The following is a 17,186-nucleotide window of genomic DNA, read 5'->3' on the forward strand; positions in this document are numbered from 1 at the left end:
TAATAATAGTATTATTTTAAGTAATTATATACATATTTACCAATCTCGTTTCGAATCTTTGCAAATTCATCCATTTTACTTGTCTCTACTAAACTTTCGATCAACACGACAGAAAATTTTTTGAACGGCACAAATTCGGAATATACCATTCACGGACAGGGGTGATATGTTTATCGTCACGAAAACATGTGCCTTTGTTATATCATGGATTATTATTGGTTATTCTTTCCCCCGGACTACAATGGTTGAATCTTTCAATTTCCAACGGAATTCTCACTTCATACGCCGTTTTAAAAATATAGATCGCTTAATTACCATAAAAAATACATTTTAAAACCATGTTTTATTGAATTGAACATAGGTTTGGCTCTAATTTAATACCAAAATCCACAAGATTTTTATACAAATAGTGATTGAAAACACACGTTTTGTCACAAAAATCAACATTTCATGATGATAAACCTGTCCATACAAGCCGATTTACCCATCAAATTGAAGCCCATTCAAAGCTTAATAGAATACAACAAAAATTAATCCGCTAGCTTTAATGGTAATCGTGCGATCTTGTTTTGAAAACTGATGGGGATTTTCCAAAGAGGTATTCGACTCGACTGGATTTTAGAACCGTTTTAAAATCGCATTTTCTCAGCAACTACTTCATTAATTTTAATTGTAAACACACTAAATACATAGATTAAAACAAGTACTTTCAAACAATGTAAGTATTAAGAGTGAATACGATTTATTTACCATCAAAGTCATACTACTTTTTCGAATTTTGTTAATATTTCAAAAGTGATACCCCTCTGTGCGCTTTCATTAGGATACCTACTATTATGTCTATTAATTGCTATAGTAGTAGGCCTATAGACTTAAGTTGCGTTTAGATAAGCCCTCTTCACTTCGTTTTGGTTGTTGGTCCTAGACTAATTGGTCGTTTCTGTGCTGTTATTTGTTGCGGGACAGCTGCGTCTTTAATTGGAGTACTTGCATCTCCCTCTGCCTCCGCAGCTACTCTGCCATGTCCTCTCGGGCTTCTCCATGATATGCTCGTATCTCACGCGCAATCCTATGCTTGATACGATCAAAATTATCGTTCCAGGTCTACTTCCCTTATCATACACGTAAATGGCAACATTTCAAACATGTCATTTATCTCTCCAACTACTTCCTTCTGACATGTCAGGGCAATATTCTTATCCGTCAATAGAACATATCCTGACCTGCACAAACAAAAATACATAGTCAAGATAAATTCAAAATATTAATTTCAGAACCAGAAGATATCCACTTTCTTGTATTAACAGACTTTACATTTGACTTTAAAAAATACAAATAAACGATAATTATGTGTCGTATAAGAATGAAACACCGAATATATTAATATTGTCACCAAAAAATTTAAAAAAAATCATTACAACAATACATTACTGCATTTAGGAAAAATTATCAGACGAAAACATTGAAGTTTAAGTAATTTACAAACAGACATTGTTTTAATAAATTATTATTTAGTTTTTCCATAATTCACAACATGGTACAAAAATCATATAAATAAAAGAAATACATGAATTTAAACTGCGACTATTGCTACGTAAATGATATGAGAGTACTTTTCGCTTCTTAAATTAATCTAACATGGACGGACAAAGTTTATTAATAACAAATTAAAACATAAGATGCAACTTGAACTTTGTGAATGTCACAAAATTTTAATGTATATTCAATTCTTTAAAAAAAAACGATCATAGTGGCTTATGTCAGATAACAAAGTAATAATTCATATAATTTGTTACAATAGTAAATCTTTAAAGTTTAATTAGTTGGTTTTATTGACATTAGACAGATTATCAGAGACCCATCCCAAGCAGAAAACATTCTTATGGCGTGCACATGCAGAAATATAATAACGTCAAAATATACATACTCATCTTCATCAACACCAACAATTGTAACCTTCTCTTCTTCAGGCTCTACAATGACGTCGTCTTCAGAAATCTAAAAAAAACACACTTCCTAGTTATTTCAATAATTAACAAACTAGTAAACAGACTTTCACATTAAACGATATTGTAACCATTGTTTAACACATTTCCCGACAAAACATTTATTACAATGACAATGAAAACCATGATTACAGTAATAATAACATATCTTGAAAATCCAAGTACAGTATAATATACACCTTGTCAACAATACATTTATTTAATATCGATAAATAATTTTTTTAAAAACACCTTACCTCTACTGTTGTTAAATCTGTCGACTGTAGGCATTTTACATTGTTGTAGGTATCTACCTCCACATTATTTAGTATGATCTTCCATCCAACATTTTGTTCCCCCACCTCGGAGGCGAACTCATTCCACAATTTACATTTAATATTATATTTCAATTGTTGCCAGGCTCTGGTGGAGAGATTGCAATTCTTTATCCTGTCTAGCTATCTTGCGTCTCTATGTGCTCTTCCAACTGCCATACTTTGCGTCGTAGATCATAAACGTCTGTTGATTCTTGGCGATCAAATTCGGCTACTCTCGGAGGTTGCTTTCAGTTAACCACAAAGAACTTAATGTAATTAGCATTTTGCAATTTAAATGATTGAAATCCGATTACTCATTCTGAAGTTATTATGGTTATTTAAAGTGGTAAAAAATACTCGATTTTTTGCAGTTAAAATTGGAAGCATTTTCAAAAGGTTATAACTTTTACAATAATCAGTTAAAAGTTTTGATTTTAAACCTATAGATATCACAGAGTTGTACAACTCAATTTTTTTTGGAGTCTCAACGAAACCTATTTTTAAAATTATTGGTCCGCAAAGTTGGTCCGAAAGCATTTTGCGCCCATTTTTGCTGGAATTCCCTAAAAAATGAAAAAACTGCAATTTTTCAATGATCTGTAACTTTTGAACTACTGTACTAATTCATTTAATTTTTTTTTGTACTTGTTAGAATGTAGTGTATATTTCATTAATAAATATATTTGATATGTGTAATATGAAAAAAAAAAATTAAAAAGTATGTTAAAAACTGTGTGTACTGTTTCCTTTCTTTCACACTAAGTTTACATGAATAGTATATATAACATTATAAAAATGGTTTTCTTTTCGTATTTCTAACCGCAAGTACGTTATTAAATTGAAATACGGAGCTAAAGTTTAGGCCAAGTAACGGCTTACTCGCGATCAGCAGTCGCTCCCGTAAAAGTATTTCGGTCGCAGTTAATGACTTTCGGCCGCCGTATACAGAGTCAAATGTAATGTTGGTAAATTAGCTTAATAAATTTGCATTTGCATTGTATACTTGCATAATAAATCTTCTGCACATTACACCAATTTTAAGTTGTTAAATTAATGCGTAAAACCAGATATTCTACGACGGAAAAGGACATGTCAATCTCCGACATCGCTGCTGTCACACATCTCGCGTCGATCTTGCCAAGAGAAAGCAATAGGCATAGGCTGAACAGAATTAACTGGTCAATTTGTGGAGTAAAAATACTTACGACATTTGTACTTTCCTAAACACAGCCTAAAAAGAGAAGCATTATATATGCACTCAAATGCTAGAGTTTGGCAGGTAGTGATCACACGACTTTTACCAAACCCTCCTGGTTCTGATAATTTTTCTAAAGCCAAAAAAAAAAAGCTCATGTGTTTCTAGTTAATGGACATTGTATAAGATAAACATTTATATATACCTGTGTGAAGTGAAACAAACAGCCTGATATTTCTATATTAGGCATTACAGATCTAAATGATTGCCAAATGGAGGCTTTATAATCGGCAAACACTTTCTGGACATCATGGTTAGGAACTACTTCCAAAACCGCTCTCAAGACAGCTAAGTAAACGAGGATGCTACATGCCTACATCAATACAAACAAAAGTGGAACCTGTTTCATAGATGTTCCTGATTTCACAAAACCATGTACACTAAATAGTTGTTGGAAAGGCTTTTTGACCAGTTTGAACGTAGCATCAACATACCTACGTCAGAACGATAAAATTAAGATAGATAAATTCAGGTGAATGAACGTGAAGTAACATTATTATACACAAGAATTGATAATCAGACACCTACCAAACTGTTAAAAGATTTAACATTTTCTCTGTTGCAAACACAAGGTGTCTCTGGCCGTTTACTTGTATGTCCTTTTGCCCAAATGACCAATTCAATATCTATAGTTCTAGAATCTTAAAAAACAAATAAAATCAAAGTGAAGTGCTTCATACAGGAACCATTCAAATAGGCTGTAATCGACTGCTGGTTTGTTTAGAGCATTTTAATACTTCATTATGATCACTTTTGACATGTAACAGCATTTGGTTATGGTTGCTTCAGGTAGAAACCATACTTGAAGCACATCAATTTTTAACATTTTGTCCCAAAAGCATCAAATTTTGCCAGTATAGATCAAAATATTTTTTCTAGGGCCAAATTGTATAATATTTAAGTAAATTGTTTGTGTTAAGTGTGTTGTGACTATCTTCTGAAACCTGTGCACTAAATTGTAGTCATGACTTAGATCATCACTTAACATGACACAGCTTTCCGTTACTGGTTTGCAGCATATATTACACTTGTAATATATGTTACAATTGGGTGGACAGTTGCCAAGTCATGCGAATAGTAGGCACTCTGTACCTCACGCTGGTAGGCTCTGCATTTGAAATTCTTAGCAAAGTCGAACACACCCAAAACTTCATACTCATTCAACTTTCCCCTCAGCTCGCATTCCTGTTGGTGTTGCCAATCTTGATTGAGCTCAGCAAATGGAGTCAGTTCCTTCTTCAGATGGTGGATGCTTTGTTAACAAAGGTCCAGTGATGTTGTGATGCAATGGGATTTCCTTCTGGGCAAAGATTTGCGTGCACGATGCAGAGCCTGTTGTTTCGCTGCATTGGTCCTAAGTTCAAGATCATGTCCACTTGGAAGAAGGTTGTTTTTCATTATAGCAATCAAATGCAGATTTTCCCTCCTTGTTTTTTTACTGCAAAACACACACAAAAGTATTCTTGTGTTCTTCATAAGGAAGGTTTGCTTTAGACATAGCAGTGTCTCCATTTTTGTTTTCGTGATTTAAGTCATCATGTTTGGCCAATGCTATGCAGCATGCAGTATGACCGAAGCTAGCAGCTACCAAGAGTGGTGTATTTCCTTTCTTAGTGAAAAAAGGAGGCAAAGAGTATTTACTCGTAGAGGCTGCCTCCTCTCATAGTGTTTATGTGTGTGTCATATTTTTGCTTGAAAGTGTTAAGTGTTGGGCTTTAAACAATGTGAAATGGTAATGAGTTCCATATGTTAATGATATGTAAATCAAAGAAAGAAGCTCTTCTAAAGGTATTAAACCGAGGTTTACACAACTTAAAAAGATGACCTCGTGTAAAATGGCCAGCGGAAAGTAAAAAAGTCGGAAAAACAAGCATTTTCGAGACCATGAACAATCTTATAAGTTTCACCTCTACTATGTCTATCTTCGAGTGATGATAGACCCAACCTAGAAAGCCGTTCTTGTTCAGAAAGATTTTGGAGTTCTGGCACTAACTTAGTTGCACGATTTTGAACCTTCTCAAGTTTCTAATGTCCTTCTTTAGATGCGGTGACCATGATTGAACAGAAAACTCCAAAATAGGACAAACAAAGTTTTGTATAAGGTAAGAAACATTTCGGAATCCATAAAAGTAAAGGCGGGCATTTTCCGTTTTGGGGGAGATACAGATCTGCACCGCCTTTCATTTAACCGGACGATCCTGTGTTTGGCACTTCTTGGCCTCGCCCTTTCTGATTATTTCTTTGTATTTAAGACCATGTACCCTGATGGAATTATTTTGCTATTTTCGAAAGGGAAGTCATGATTAAGGTAATCTGGTTGATCGTCCACTGGGTAATACATAGACTGTATTATATTAAATTATTATTACTGTACATGGATTTCTCAAACTATGCAGACCATATTATACTACCCATACAGATAGAGATTTCTCAATATTATATCTCCATTTAACGGCAATTCTAAGAGCAGTAGTAACAATAGACCTTTGAAAGGGTGAAAGTACATGTTACCAAAGCACCTGCCATCGCCATCCTCATCATGATTCATGATGATGATGATCGCATTTCCCTACTACGGCCTAATTTCACACAGAAATTCTTAAATATCTTTCTAAATAAAATACAATCAGTACAGATTGTATCTGTACTATTATATAAATATATAAACTGTAAAAACACTCACAGAAGTACTTGTCGGGTCCATAACAAAACGCATCTTCCAGGCAACGCCAAATCAGCCGAATCCTGTCTCGCGATAAGCAGGCCGAATGAATTGGCTTTGCTCCCACATGCGCAGTAGGATTTCACGGTCTGTTGCATCTCGATAATCGCTGCGTCGTGTGTTTCGAAAGCTGCCTAATAACTGTACAACTCCAGGCGAGTTTTCACCCGCAGAGTCCCCTCAGCTCGCATTCCTTTATTGAACAAGTGCTCAGCAAATGGAGTCAGTTCCTTCTTCAGATGGGAGATGCTTTGTTAACAAAGGTCCAGTGATGTTGTGATGCAATGGAATTTCCTTCTGGGCAAAGATTTGCGTGCACGATGCAGAGCCTGTTGTTTCGCTGCATTGGTCCTAAGGTCCAGATCATGTCCACTTGGAAGAAGGTTGTTTTTCATTATAGCAATCAAATGCAGTTTCTAATGTCCTTCTTGTTTTTACTGCAAAACACACACAAAAGTATTCTTGTGTTCTTCATAAGGAAGGTTTGCTTTAGCACATAAATGCATAGCAGTGTCTCCATTTTTGTTTTCGTGATTTAAGTCATCATGTTTGGCCAATGCTAAGCAGCATGCAGTATGACCGAAGCTAGCAGCTACCAAGAAAGTAAATACTCTTTGTCTCCTTATTTCACTAAGAAAGGAAATACACCAAAGAGTATTTACTCGTAGAGGCTGCCTCCTCTCTCATAGTGTTTATGTGTGTGTCATATTTTTGCTTGAAAGTGTTAAGTGTTGTTTTAATGTGAAAGGGTAATGAGTTCCATGTGTTAATGATATGTAAATCAAATAAAGAAGCTCTTCTAAAGGTATTAAACCGAGGTTTACACAACTTAAAAAGATGACCTCGTGTAAAATGGCCAGCAGAATTTTGGAAAGTAAAAAAGTTGAAAAAACAAGCATTTTCGAGACCATGAACAATCTTATAAGTTTCAATCATGTCACCTCTACTATGTCTATCTTCGAGTGATGATAGACCCAACCTAGAAAGCCGTTCCTGTGCAGAAAGATTTTGGAGTTCTGGCACTAACTTAGTTGCACGATTTTCAACCTTCTCTAGTTTAATAATGTCCTTCTTTAGATGCGGTGACCATGATTGAACAGAAAACTCCAAAATAGGACAAACAAAGTTTTGTATAAGGCAAGAAACATTTCGGAATCCATAAAAGTAAAGGCGGGCGTTTTGGGGAAGATACAGATCTGCACCGCCTTTCATTTTCCCGGACGATCCTGTGTTCGGCACTTCTTGGCCTCGCCCGTTCTGATGATTTCTTTGTATTTAAGACCATGTACCCTGATGGAATTATTTTGCTATTTTCGAAAGGGAAGTCATGATTAAGGTAATCTGGTTGATCGTCCACTGGGTAATACATAGACTGTATTATATTAAATTATTATTACTGTACATGGATTTCTCAAACTATGCAGACCATATTATACTACCCATACAGATAGAGATTTCTCAATATTATATCTCCATTTAACAGCAATTCTAAGAGCAGTAGTAACAATAGACCTTTGAAAGGGTGAAAGTACATGTTACCAAAGCACCTGCCATCGCCATCCTCATCATGATTCATAATGATGATGATCGCATTTCCCTACTAGGGTCTAGGCCTAATTTCACACAGAAATTCTTAAATATCTTTCTAAATAAAATACAATCAGTACAGATTGTATCTGTACTATTATATAAATATATAAACTGTAAAAACACTCACAGAAGTACTTGTCGGGTCCATAACAAATCGCATCTTCCAGGCAACGCCAAATCAGCCGAATCCTGTCTTGCGATAAGCAGGCCGAATGAATTGGCTTTGCTCCCACATGCGCAGTAGGATTTCACGGTCTGTTGCATCTCGATAATCGCCGCGTCGTGTGTTTCGAAAGCTGCCTAATAACTGTACAACTCCAGGTGAGTTTTCACCCGCAGAGTCCCCTCAGCTCGCATTCCTTTATTGAACAAGTGCTCAGCAAATGGAGTCAGTTCCTTCTTCAGATGGGAGATGCTTTGTTAACAAAGGTCCAGTGATGTTGTGATGCAATGGAATTTCCTTCTGGGCAAAGATTTGCGTGCACGATGCAGAGCCTATTGTTTCGCTGCATTGGTCCTAAGGTCCAGATCATGTCCACTTGGAAGAAGCTTGTTTTTCATTATAGCAATCAAATGCAGATTTTCCCTCCTTGTTTTTACTGCAAAACACACACAAAAGTATTCTTGTGTTCTTCATAAGGAAGGTTTGCTTTAGCACATAAATGCATAGCATTGTCTCCATTTTTGTTTTCGTGATTTAAGTCATCATGTTTGGCCAATGCTATGCAGCATGCAGTATGACCGAAGCTAGCAGCTACCAAGAAAATAAATACTCTTTGCCTCCTTATTTCACTAAGAAAGGAAATACACCAAAGAGTATTTACTCGTAGAGGCTGCCTCCTCTCATAGTGTTTATGTGTGTGTCATATTTTTGCTTGAAAGTGTTAAGTGTTGGGCTTGAAACAATGTGAAAGGGTAATGAGTTCCATGTGTTAATGATATGTAAATCAAATAAAGAAGCTCTTCTAAAGGTATTAAACCGAGGTTTACACAACTTAAAAAGATGACCTCGTGTAAAATGGCCAGCAGAATTTTGGAAAGTAAAAAAGTCGGAAAAACAAGCATTTTCGAGACCATGAACAATCTTATAAGTTTCAATCATGTCACCTCTACTATGTCTATCTTCGAGTGATGATAGACCCAACCTAGAAAGCCGTTCTTGTGCAGAAAGATTTTGGAGTTCTGGCACTAACTTAGTTGCACGATTTTGAACCTTCTCAAGTTTCTAATGTCCTCCTTTAGATGCGGTGACCATGATTGAACAGAAAACTCCAAAATAGGGCAAGAAACATTTCGGAATCCATAAAAGTAAAGGCGGGCATTTTCCGTTTTGGGGGAGATACAGATCTGCACCGCCTTTCATTTTCCCGGACGATCCTGTGTTCGGCACTTCTTGGCCCTTTCTGATGATTTCTTTGTATTTAAGACCATGTACCCTGATGGAATTATTTTGCTATTTTCGAAAGGGAAGTCATGATTAAGGTAATCTGGTTGATCGTCCACTGGGTAATACATAGACTGTATTATATTAAATTATTATTACTGTACATGGATTTCTCAAACTATGCAGACCATATTATACTACCCATACAGATAGAGATTTCTCAATATTATATCTCCATTTAACGGCAATTCTAAGAGCAGTAGTAACAATAGACCTTTGAAAGGGTGAAAGTACATGTTACCAAAGCACCTGCCATCGCCATCCTCATCATGATTCATAATGATGATGATTGCATTTCCCTACTAGGGTCTAGGCCTAATTTCACACAGAAATTCTTAAATATCTTTCTAAATAAAATACAATCAGTACAGATTGTATCTGTACTAATATATAAATATATAAACTGTAAAAACACTCACAGAAGTACTTGTCGGGTCCATAACAAATCGCATCTTCCAGGCAACGCCAAATCAGCCGAATCCTGTCTTGCGATAAGCAGGCCGAATGAATTGGCTTTGCTCCCACATGCGCAGTAGGATTTCACGGTCTGTTGCATCTCGATAATCGCCGCGTCGTGTGTTTTGAAAGCTGCCTAATAACTGTACAACTCCAGGTGAGTTTTCACCTGCAGAGTCCCCTCAGCTCGCATTCCTTTATTGAACAAGTGCTCAGCAAATGGAGTCAGTTCCTTCTTCAGATGGGAGATGCTTTGTTAACAAAGGTCCAGTGATGTTGTGATGCAATGGAATTTCCTTCTGGGCAAAGATTTGCGTGCACGATGCAGAGCCTGTTGTTTCGCTGCATTGGTCCTAAGGTCCAGATCATGTCCACTTGGAAGAAGGTTGTTTTTCATTATAGCAATCAAATGCAGATTTTCCCTCCTTGTTTTTACTGCAAAACACACACAAAAGTATTCTTGTGTTCTTCATAAGGAAGGTTTGCTTTAGCACATAAATGCATAGCATTGTCTCCATTTTTGTTTTCGTGATTTAAGTCATCATGTTTGGCCAATGCTATGCAGCATGCAGTATGACCGAAGCTAGCAGCTACCAAGAGTGGTGTATTTCCTTTCTTAGTGAAATAAGAAGGCAAAGAGTATTTACTCGTAGAGGCTGCCTCCTCTCATAGTGTTTATGTGTGTCATATTTTTGCTTGAAAGTGTTGGGCTTGAAACAATGTGAAAGGGTAATGAGTTCCATGTGTTAATGATATGTAAATCAAAGAAAGAGGCTCTACTAAAGGTATTAAACCTCGTGTAAAATGGCCAGCAGAATTTTGGAAAGTAAAAAAGTAAAAAAAAAACAAACATTGTCGACACCATGAACAATCTTATAAGTTTCAATCATGTCACCTCTACTATGTCTATCTTCGAGTGATGATAGACCCAACCTAGAAAGCCGTTCCTGTGCAGAAAGATTTTGGAGTTCTGGCACTAACTTAGTTGCACGATTTTGAACCTTCTCAAGTTTAATAATCCTTCTTTAGATGCGGTGACCATGATTGAACAGAAAACTCCAAAATAGGACAAACAAAGTTTTGTATAAGGCAAGAAACATTTCGGAATCCATAAAAGTAAAGGCGGGCATTTTCCGTTTTGGGGGAGATACAGATCTGCACCGCCTTTCATTTAACCGGATGATCCTGTGTTCGGCACTTCTTGGCCTTGCCCTTTCTGATTATTTCTTTGTATTTAAGACCATGTACCCTGATGGAATTATTTTGCTATTTTCGAAAGGGAAGTCATGATTAAGGTAATCTGGTTGATCGTCCACTGGGTAATACATAGACTGTATTATATTAAATTATTATTACTGTACATGGATTTCTCAAACTATGCAGACCATATTATACTACCCATACAGATCGAGATTTCTCAATATTATATCTCCATTTAACAGCAATTCTAAGAGCAGTAGTAACAATAGACCTTTGAAAGGGTGAAAGTACATGTTACCAAAGCACCTGCCATCGCCATCCTCATCATGATTCATGATGATGATGTTCGCATTTCCCTACTACGGCCTAGGTCTAGGCCTATTTCACACAGAAATTCTTAAATATCTTTCTAAATAAAATACAATCAGTACAGATTGTATCTGTACTAATATATAAATATATAAACTGTAAAAACACTCACAGAAGTACTTGTCGGGTTCATAACAAATCGCATTTTCCAGGCAACGCCAAATCAGCCGAATCCTGTCTCGCGATAAGCAGGCCGAATGAATTGGCTTTGCTCCCACATGCGTAGTAGGATTTCACGATCTGTTGCATCTCGATAATCGCCGCGTCATGTGTTGCGAAAGCTGCCTAATAACTGTACAACTCCAGGCGAGTTGTCACCCGCAGAGTCCCCTCTGCTCGCATTCCTTTATTGAACAAGTGCTCAGCAAATGGAGTCAGTTCCTTCTTCAGATGGGAGATGCTTTGTTAACAAAGGTCCAGTGATGTTGTGTTGCAATGGAATTTCCTTCTGGGCAAAGATTTGCGTGCACGATGCAGAGCCTGTTGTTTCGCTGCATTGGTCCTAAGGTCCAGATCATGTCCACTTAGAAGAAGGTTGTTTTTCATTATAGCAATTAAATGCAGACTTTCCCTCCTTGTTTTTACTGCAAAACACACACAAAAGTATTCTTGTGTTCTTCATAAGGAAGGTTTGCTTCAGCACATAAATGCATAGCAGTGTCTTCATTTTTGTTTTCGTGATTTAAGTCATCATGTTTGGCCAATGCTATGCAGCATGCAGTATGACCGAAGCTAGCAGCTACCAAGAAAATACTCTTTGCCTCCTTATTTCACTAGGTAATACCGTGAATTCTGGTGATATCTACTCACAGCAACATTTACCTTGTTTTTGTCATCGCACGACAACCGCAAACATTCATCATCAAAAAAGGCACACGCCTCGGACAACATAGAACATTGCGAGCGACAAAAATGATGGTCCGGATGCTTGCTCTTAGTTGCGTTGTTTGATGTTGGCGGGACTCTAGCTTTTACAAGCCCTTTATAACTTACACTGTTCCTAGATTTAGATTTTGGCGGCATCATCAAATGGTGCACCGTAGTTTTACTAATGCCTGCCTCCTTCAAATCCGGAACTGTTCGGAGCAAATAGTTTTTTACATCATCAAGTCTCGCGCCTGAGCTCATCTCTACCTCGGTCCTTCTCCTCTCCTGCGCAGCAAACCCGTGTACCTGGAGACAATTCCTGGCTTCGTCGACAATAGTCGGAAATTGCCGATGTTTTGCTGGCCGTCCAATTTTCGCCTTCTTTTTCAATACTTGGGGTTCCTTCGGTTCCAACTCTTGCAACAAATCGTGGAGTTCATTTTAGAGAAAGATTAAACAAACTAAATTTAGGTATTACTTACAAATACTCCATCATTAAAGGGAGGGAGCGGTTGGGCACATAATATCTACCACTACTATTACTTCATGAAATAGGGATCAAACTTAAGGTAAGTTCTCGTTTGCATGTCTGTGAGAAAGGGGCGTAATAAACAAAAAAACGAATTGTTATTACAGAACTCTATCCATACGAAACAGGTCTTTTTCTATTTGGGACCAATACCACCCTACTATCATTTGCAATATTAAATCCTACATATTTTTACATCAAAACAACAATAGATTTCTCATACCTGGAGTACTTTTTGGTACTTTTTCTGTGAATACAAGATGGAAATAATTTCATTAAAAAAAAATACAATCAGTACAGATTGTATCTGTACTATTATATAAATATATAAACTGTAAAAACACTCACAGAAGTACTTGTCGGGTCCATAACAAATCGCATCTTCCAGGCAAGGCTAAATCAGCCGAATCCTGTCTCGCGATAAGCAGGCCGAATGAATTGGCGCAGTAGGATTTCACGGTCTGTTGCATCTCGATAATCGCCGCGTCGTGTGTTTCGAAAGCTGCCTAATAACTGTACAACTACAGGTGAGTTTTCACCCGCAGAGTCCCCACAGCTCGCATTCCTTTATTGAACAAGTGCTCAGCAAATGGAGTCAGTTCCTTCTTCAGATGGGAGATGCTTTGTTAACAAAGGTCCAGTGATGTTGTGATGCAATGGAATTTCCTTCTGGGCAAAGATTTGCGTGCACGATGCAGAGCCTGTTGTTTCGCTGCATTGGTCCTAAGGTCCAGATCATGTCCACTTGGAAGAAGGTTGTTTTTCATTATAGCAATTAAATGCAGATTTTCCCTCCTTGTTTTTACTGCAAAACACACACAAAAGTATTCTTGTGTTCTTCATAAGGAAGGTTTGCTTTAGCACATAAATGCATAGCAGTGTCTCCATTTTTGTTTTCGTGATTTAAGTCATCATGTTTGGCCAAAGCTATGCAGCATGCAGTATGACCGAAGCTAGCAGCTACCAAGAAAGTAAATACTCTTTGCCTCCTTATTTCACTAAGAAAGGAAATACACCAAAGAGTATTTACTCGTAGAGGCTGCCTCCTCTCATAGTGTTTATGTGTGTGTCATATTTTTGCTTGAAAGTGTTAAGTGTTGGGCTTGAAACAATGTGAAAGGGTAATGAGTTCCATGTGTTAATGATATGTAAATCAAATAAAGAAGCTCTTCTAAAGGTATTAAACCGAGGTTTACACAACTTAAAAAGATGAACTCGTGTAAAATGGCCAGCAGAATTTTGGAAAGTAAAAAAGTCGGAATGTTGGAAATGTTGGAAGAATTTCATCTGGTTGTGGAATAGGTATTAAATAAAATTTCTTTTGAACAACCAAAAATAGTATAAGCGAACTTACAGTACGTTTCGAAACCTATCAGGTTTCATTCTCAACTGGCGTTTCATCGTCTAGCGTTGTTAATTCCATGACGACGATGAGTTGGTATAGCGCCACCAATAGGTCCAAAAGGACGTGCCCCCTTCTCCTTCTTCAATAGTTGATCATAAATGTGTGATTACCACATCAGACAGGCTTTGAAGAAATGCGACTACCCAGATTGGACATTCAAGAAGGTAGAAAAACAACGACTCCAAAAACAGCAACGACAGCTTGATCAAAATCGCAGCAAAGGGACAACATCTACTAAAGAAAAGTCACGTTGTAACATCGGGATCCCATACACAAAAGGTCTGTCTGAACGCATAAAAAGAGTATCAACCAACATCAAATTGACACCTTTTTCATCCCATCTAATAAGATCAGGCAAAACCTCGTTCATCCGAAAGACCGCATCGAAAAAGACCAAGTATGCGGTTGCATCTACAACCTACAATGTTTGAACTGTCCACAAGCTTACATAGGGGAAACAGGGAGGGCTTTAAAAACACGCATAAAAGAACATCGCACAGGCACAGAAAACAACACGGGAGGGATTTTAACTAGGGCTCAAAGATCGTCTACATCTTCAATCATACATAAATCTGCAATAACAGATCATGCACTACAACACAATCACCTCATTGATTGGAACGCTGCTATCCTTGAGAAAGAATGCAACACTCAAAAAAGGCAAATAAAAGAGTCGATCAACATCAGAAAACATGGAAAAATCATGAACAGAGATGAAGGAGCCCACGGGGGGCACGTCCTTTTGGACCTATTGGTGGCGCTATACCAACTCATCGTCGTCATGGAATTAACAACGCTAGACGATGAAACGCCAGTTGAGAATGAAACCTTGGCTGAATGGCCCATGCTGTCACACCTCCCATCTCCACCAACGATCACCTATTCATCACGAGAAGCATTTTTCTTGTGCATTTTTTCACACATTCGTTATAGCGGGAATAAGGTACAGACGTTGATGCCCGAAATAAGTATGCCTTTCATACGTCTTTACACCCCAGAAACGAAGAACTTTTAGCACTTTGCTTGGAAGTAGGTATCCCAATGAATGCGCGATACGTTGTGACAGTTTTGAAAAATTCACGAAATTCTATAAAGTGATATGACTTTGATGTTAAAATTACTACACTAATTTTGATTGTATTTTAATACAAATTAAATATATTGAAAGAGTGTGTTTTATTGTTCACTTACATGTGTTATTTATTAAAATTGATCAAGTATTTCCAGCGAAAACTTCATTTCAAAATTAGTCTAAAACGGAAACCAGCGAATTTTCGCGCGATAAAAAATATTCGGAAAACCCCTAGCCTGTTTTCAAAATACGATCGCTTGATGGCCGTCAGAGCTAGCGGAGTGATTTCTTTTGTATGTTATCAGATTTTGAATAAGCTTTAATTTGATACGTAAAAAGGCTGATACGGACAGGTTTATCAGTCTGAAATATCAATTTTCGTGTGAAAAGTTGTATTTTGACCCATTGCGCATGATCAAAAAATATCGAATTCGGTAATAATTTGAAGCGAAATCATTATTTTATTCGATAAAACATCGTTTATTAATGTATTTCCTATGGTCGTCAAGCGATCTACATTTTTAAACTGGTGCATGAGGCGTAAATCCCGTTCGGAATTTTAAAGATTCAACCATTATAATCCGGTGAATATTGTAGTGAGTAAAATATTGTACTGTAAAATATGCGCGCGTTTGTTGTGGTGTTTTCCGTTAAAAACATTAATGAACCCTATCAGCGAATGGTACGTTCCATATTTTCAACACGTCGTTTTAGTTTTCCTCGCTCGAGTTCGGCCGGCTCGACGCAAGATGTGTGACAGCAGCGATGTCGGAGCTTGACATGTCCTTTTCTATCGTAGAATATCTGATTTTAGACATTAATTTAACAACTTTAAATTGGTGTAATGTGCGGAAGATTTATTATGCAAGTATACAATGCAAATGCGTTAGGTATAAATGTACCGAAGACATTTATTAAGCTAATTTACCAACGTTACATTTGACTCTGTATACGGCGGTCGAAAGTCATTAACTGCGACCAAAATACATTGACGGGAGCTACTGCTGATCGCGAGTAAGCCGTTACTTGGCCTAAACTTTAGCTCCGTATTTCAATTTAATAACATACTTACGGTTAGAAATACGAAAAGAAAACCATTTTTATAATGTTATATATACTATTCAGGTAAACAATTAATTGTTTTAATTAACATTGATTATTTTAAATGAGTTTATTTTGACCCATTGTGTGTTTGCCTAAAAGAGCATATCTTAGCCCGGCTTAGATTTGGTGTCATAATCATACGGGCCTAAAATTTTGTTTTACGTATTCAAAAGTTATATATAATAGTATTTATGATTGAAATTATGAATATAAAGTACATTAAAATAATATAATAATCATACTTACCAAAAATAGAGTTGTTCAACTCTGTGATATCTATAGGTTTAACAAGATTCAAAACTTTTAACTCATTATTGTAAAAGTTATAACCTTTTAAAAATGCTTCCAATTTTAATTGCAAAAAAACATATATTTTTACCACTTTAAATAACCATAACTTTAGAACGGGTAATCGGATTTCAATCATTTAAATTGCAAAATGCTAATTACATTAAGTCCTTTATGGTTAACTGAAAGAAAAAGTAGCAGTAGATTTCCCGCAGGAATTGAGCTGATGTACGGTTGGCTCATCCAACGATAACTTCCTCCACATAGTCGACAAGACTGGTTAACAATCAGCGAAGTGCCTATGCAGGTTGTCGTTGCCCTTGCATATTTTTGTCAACCTAGTTAGGAAGCCTAGGCTAAGTTTGTTATTATCATTGGACAATATGAATACAATCACTTAGAATTTCGAAGCATTCTTATATGTAATAATTGAAAAATTGTTTTAACATACCCACTACCAAATCCAAGCTGACCTTTGACGGCATTGTCAAGGAATTGGTCGCAATTCTAGTATAGCACTATCATTTTTATCCATTTTCTACTTGATTAAGTAGTTTGGACGTACATCCATTATTGCTTTGCA

At 36.8% G+C, this 17,186-nt stretch overlaps 1 long non-coding RNA gene across 1 annotated transcript; it reads right to left on the bottom strand.

Annotated features, from left to right (window-relative positions):
* Positions 1-1,138: 1,138 nt before the first annotated feature.
* Positions 1,139-2,361, bottom strand: LOC144855429 (uncharacterized). Its single transcript, XR_013614812.1, has 3 exons — positions 2,243-2,361; positions 1,928-1,998; positions 1,139-1,218 (listed from the first exon to the last, which is right to left on the bottom strand). It is a non-coding gene; the product is annotated as an uncharacterized LOC144855429 (long non-coding RNA).
* Positions 2,362-17,186: the final 14,825 nt, after the last annotated feature.

The sequence above is a fragment of the Antedon bifida genome, chromosome 11, assembly GCF_963402885.1.
Source record: "Antedon bifida chromosome 11, ecAntBifi1.1, whole genome shotgun sequence".
NCBI lineage: Eukaryota > Metazoa > Echinodermata > Crinoidea > Comatulida > Antedonidae > Antedon > Antedon bifida.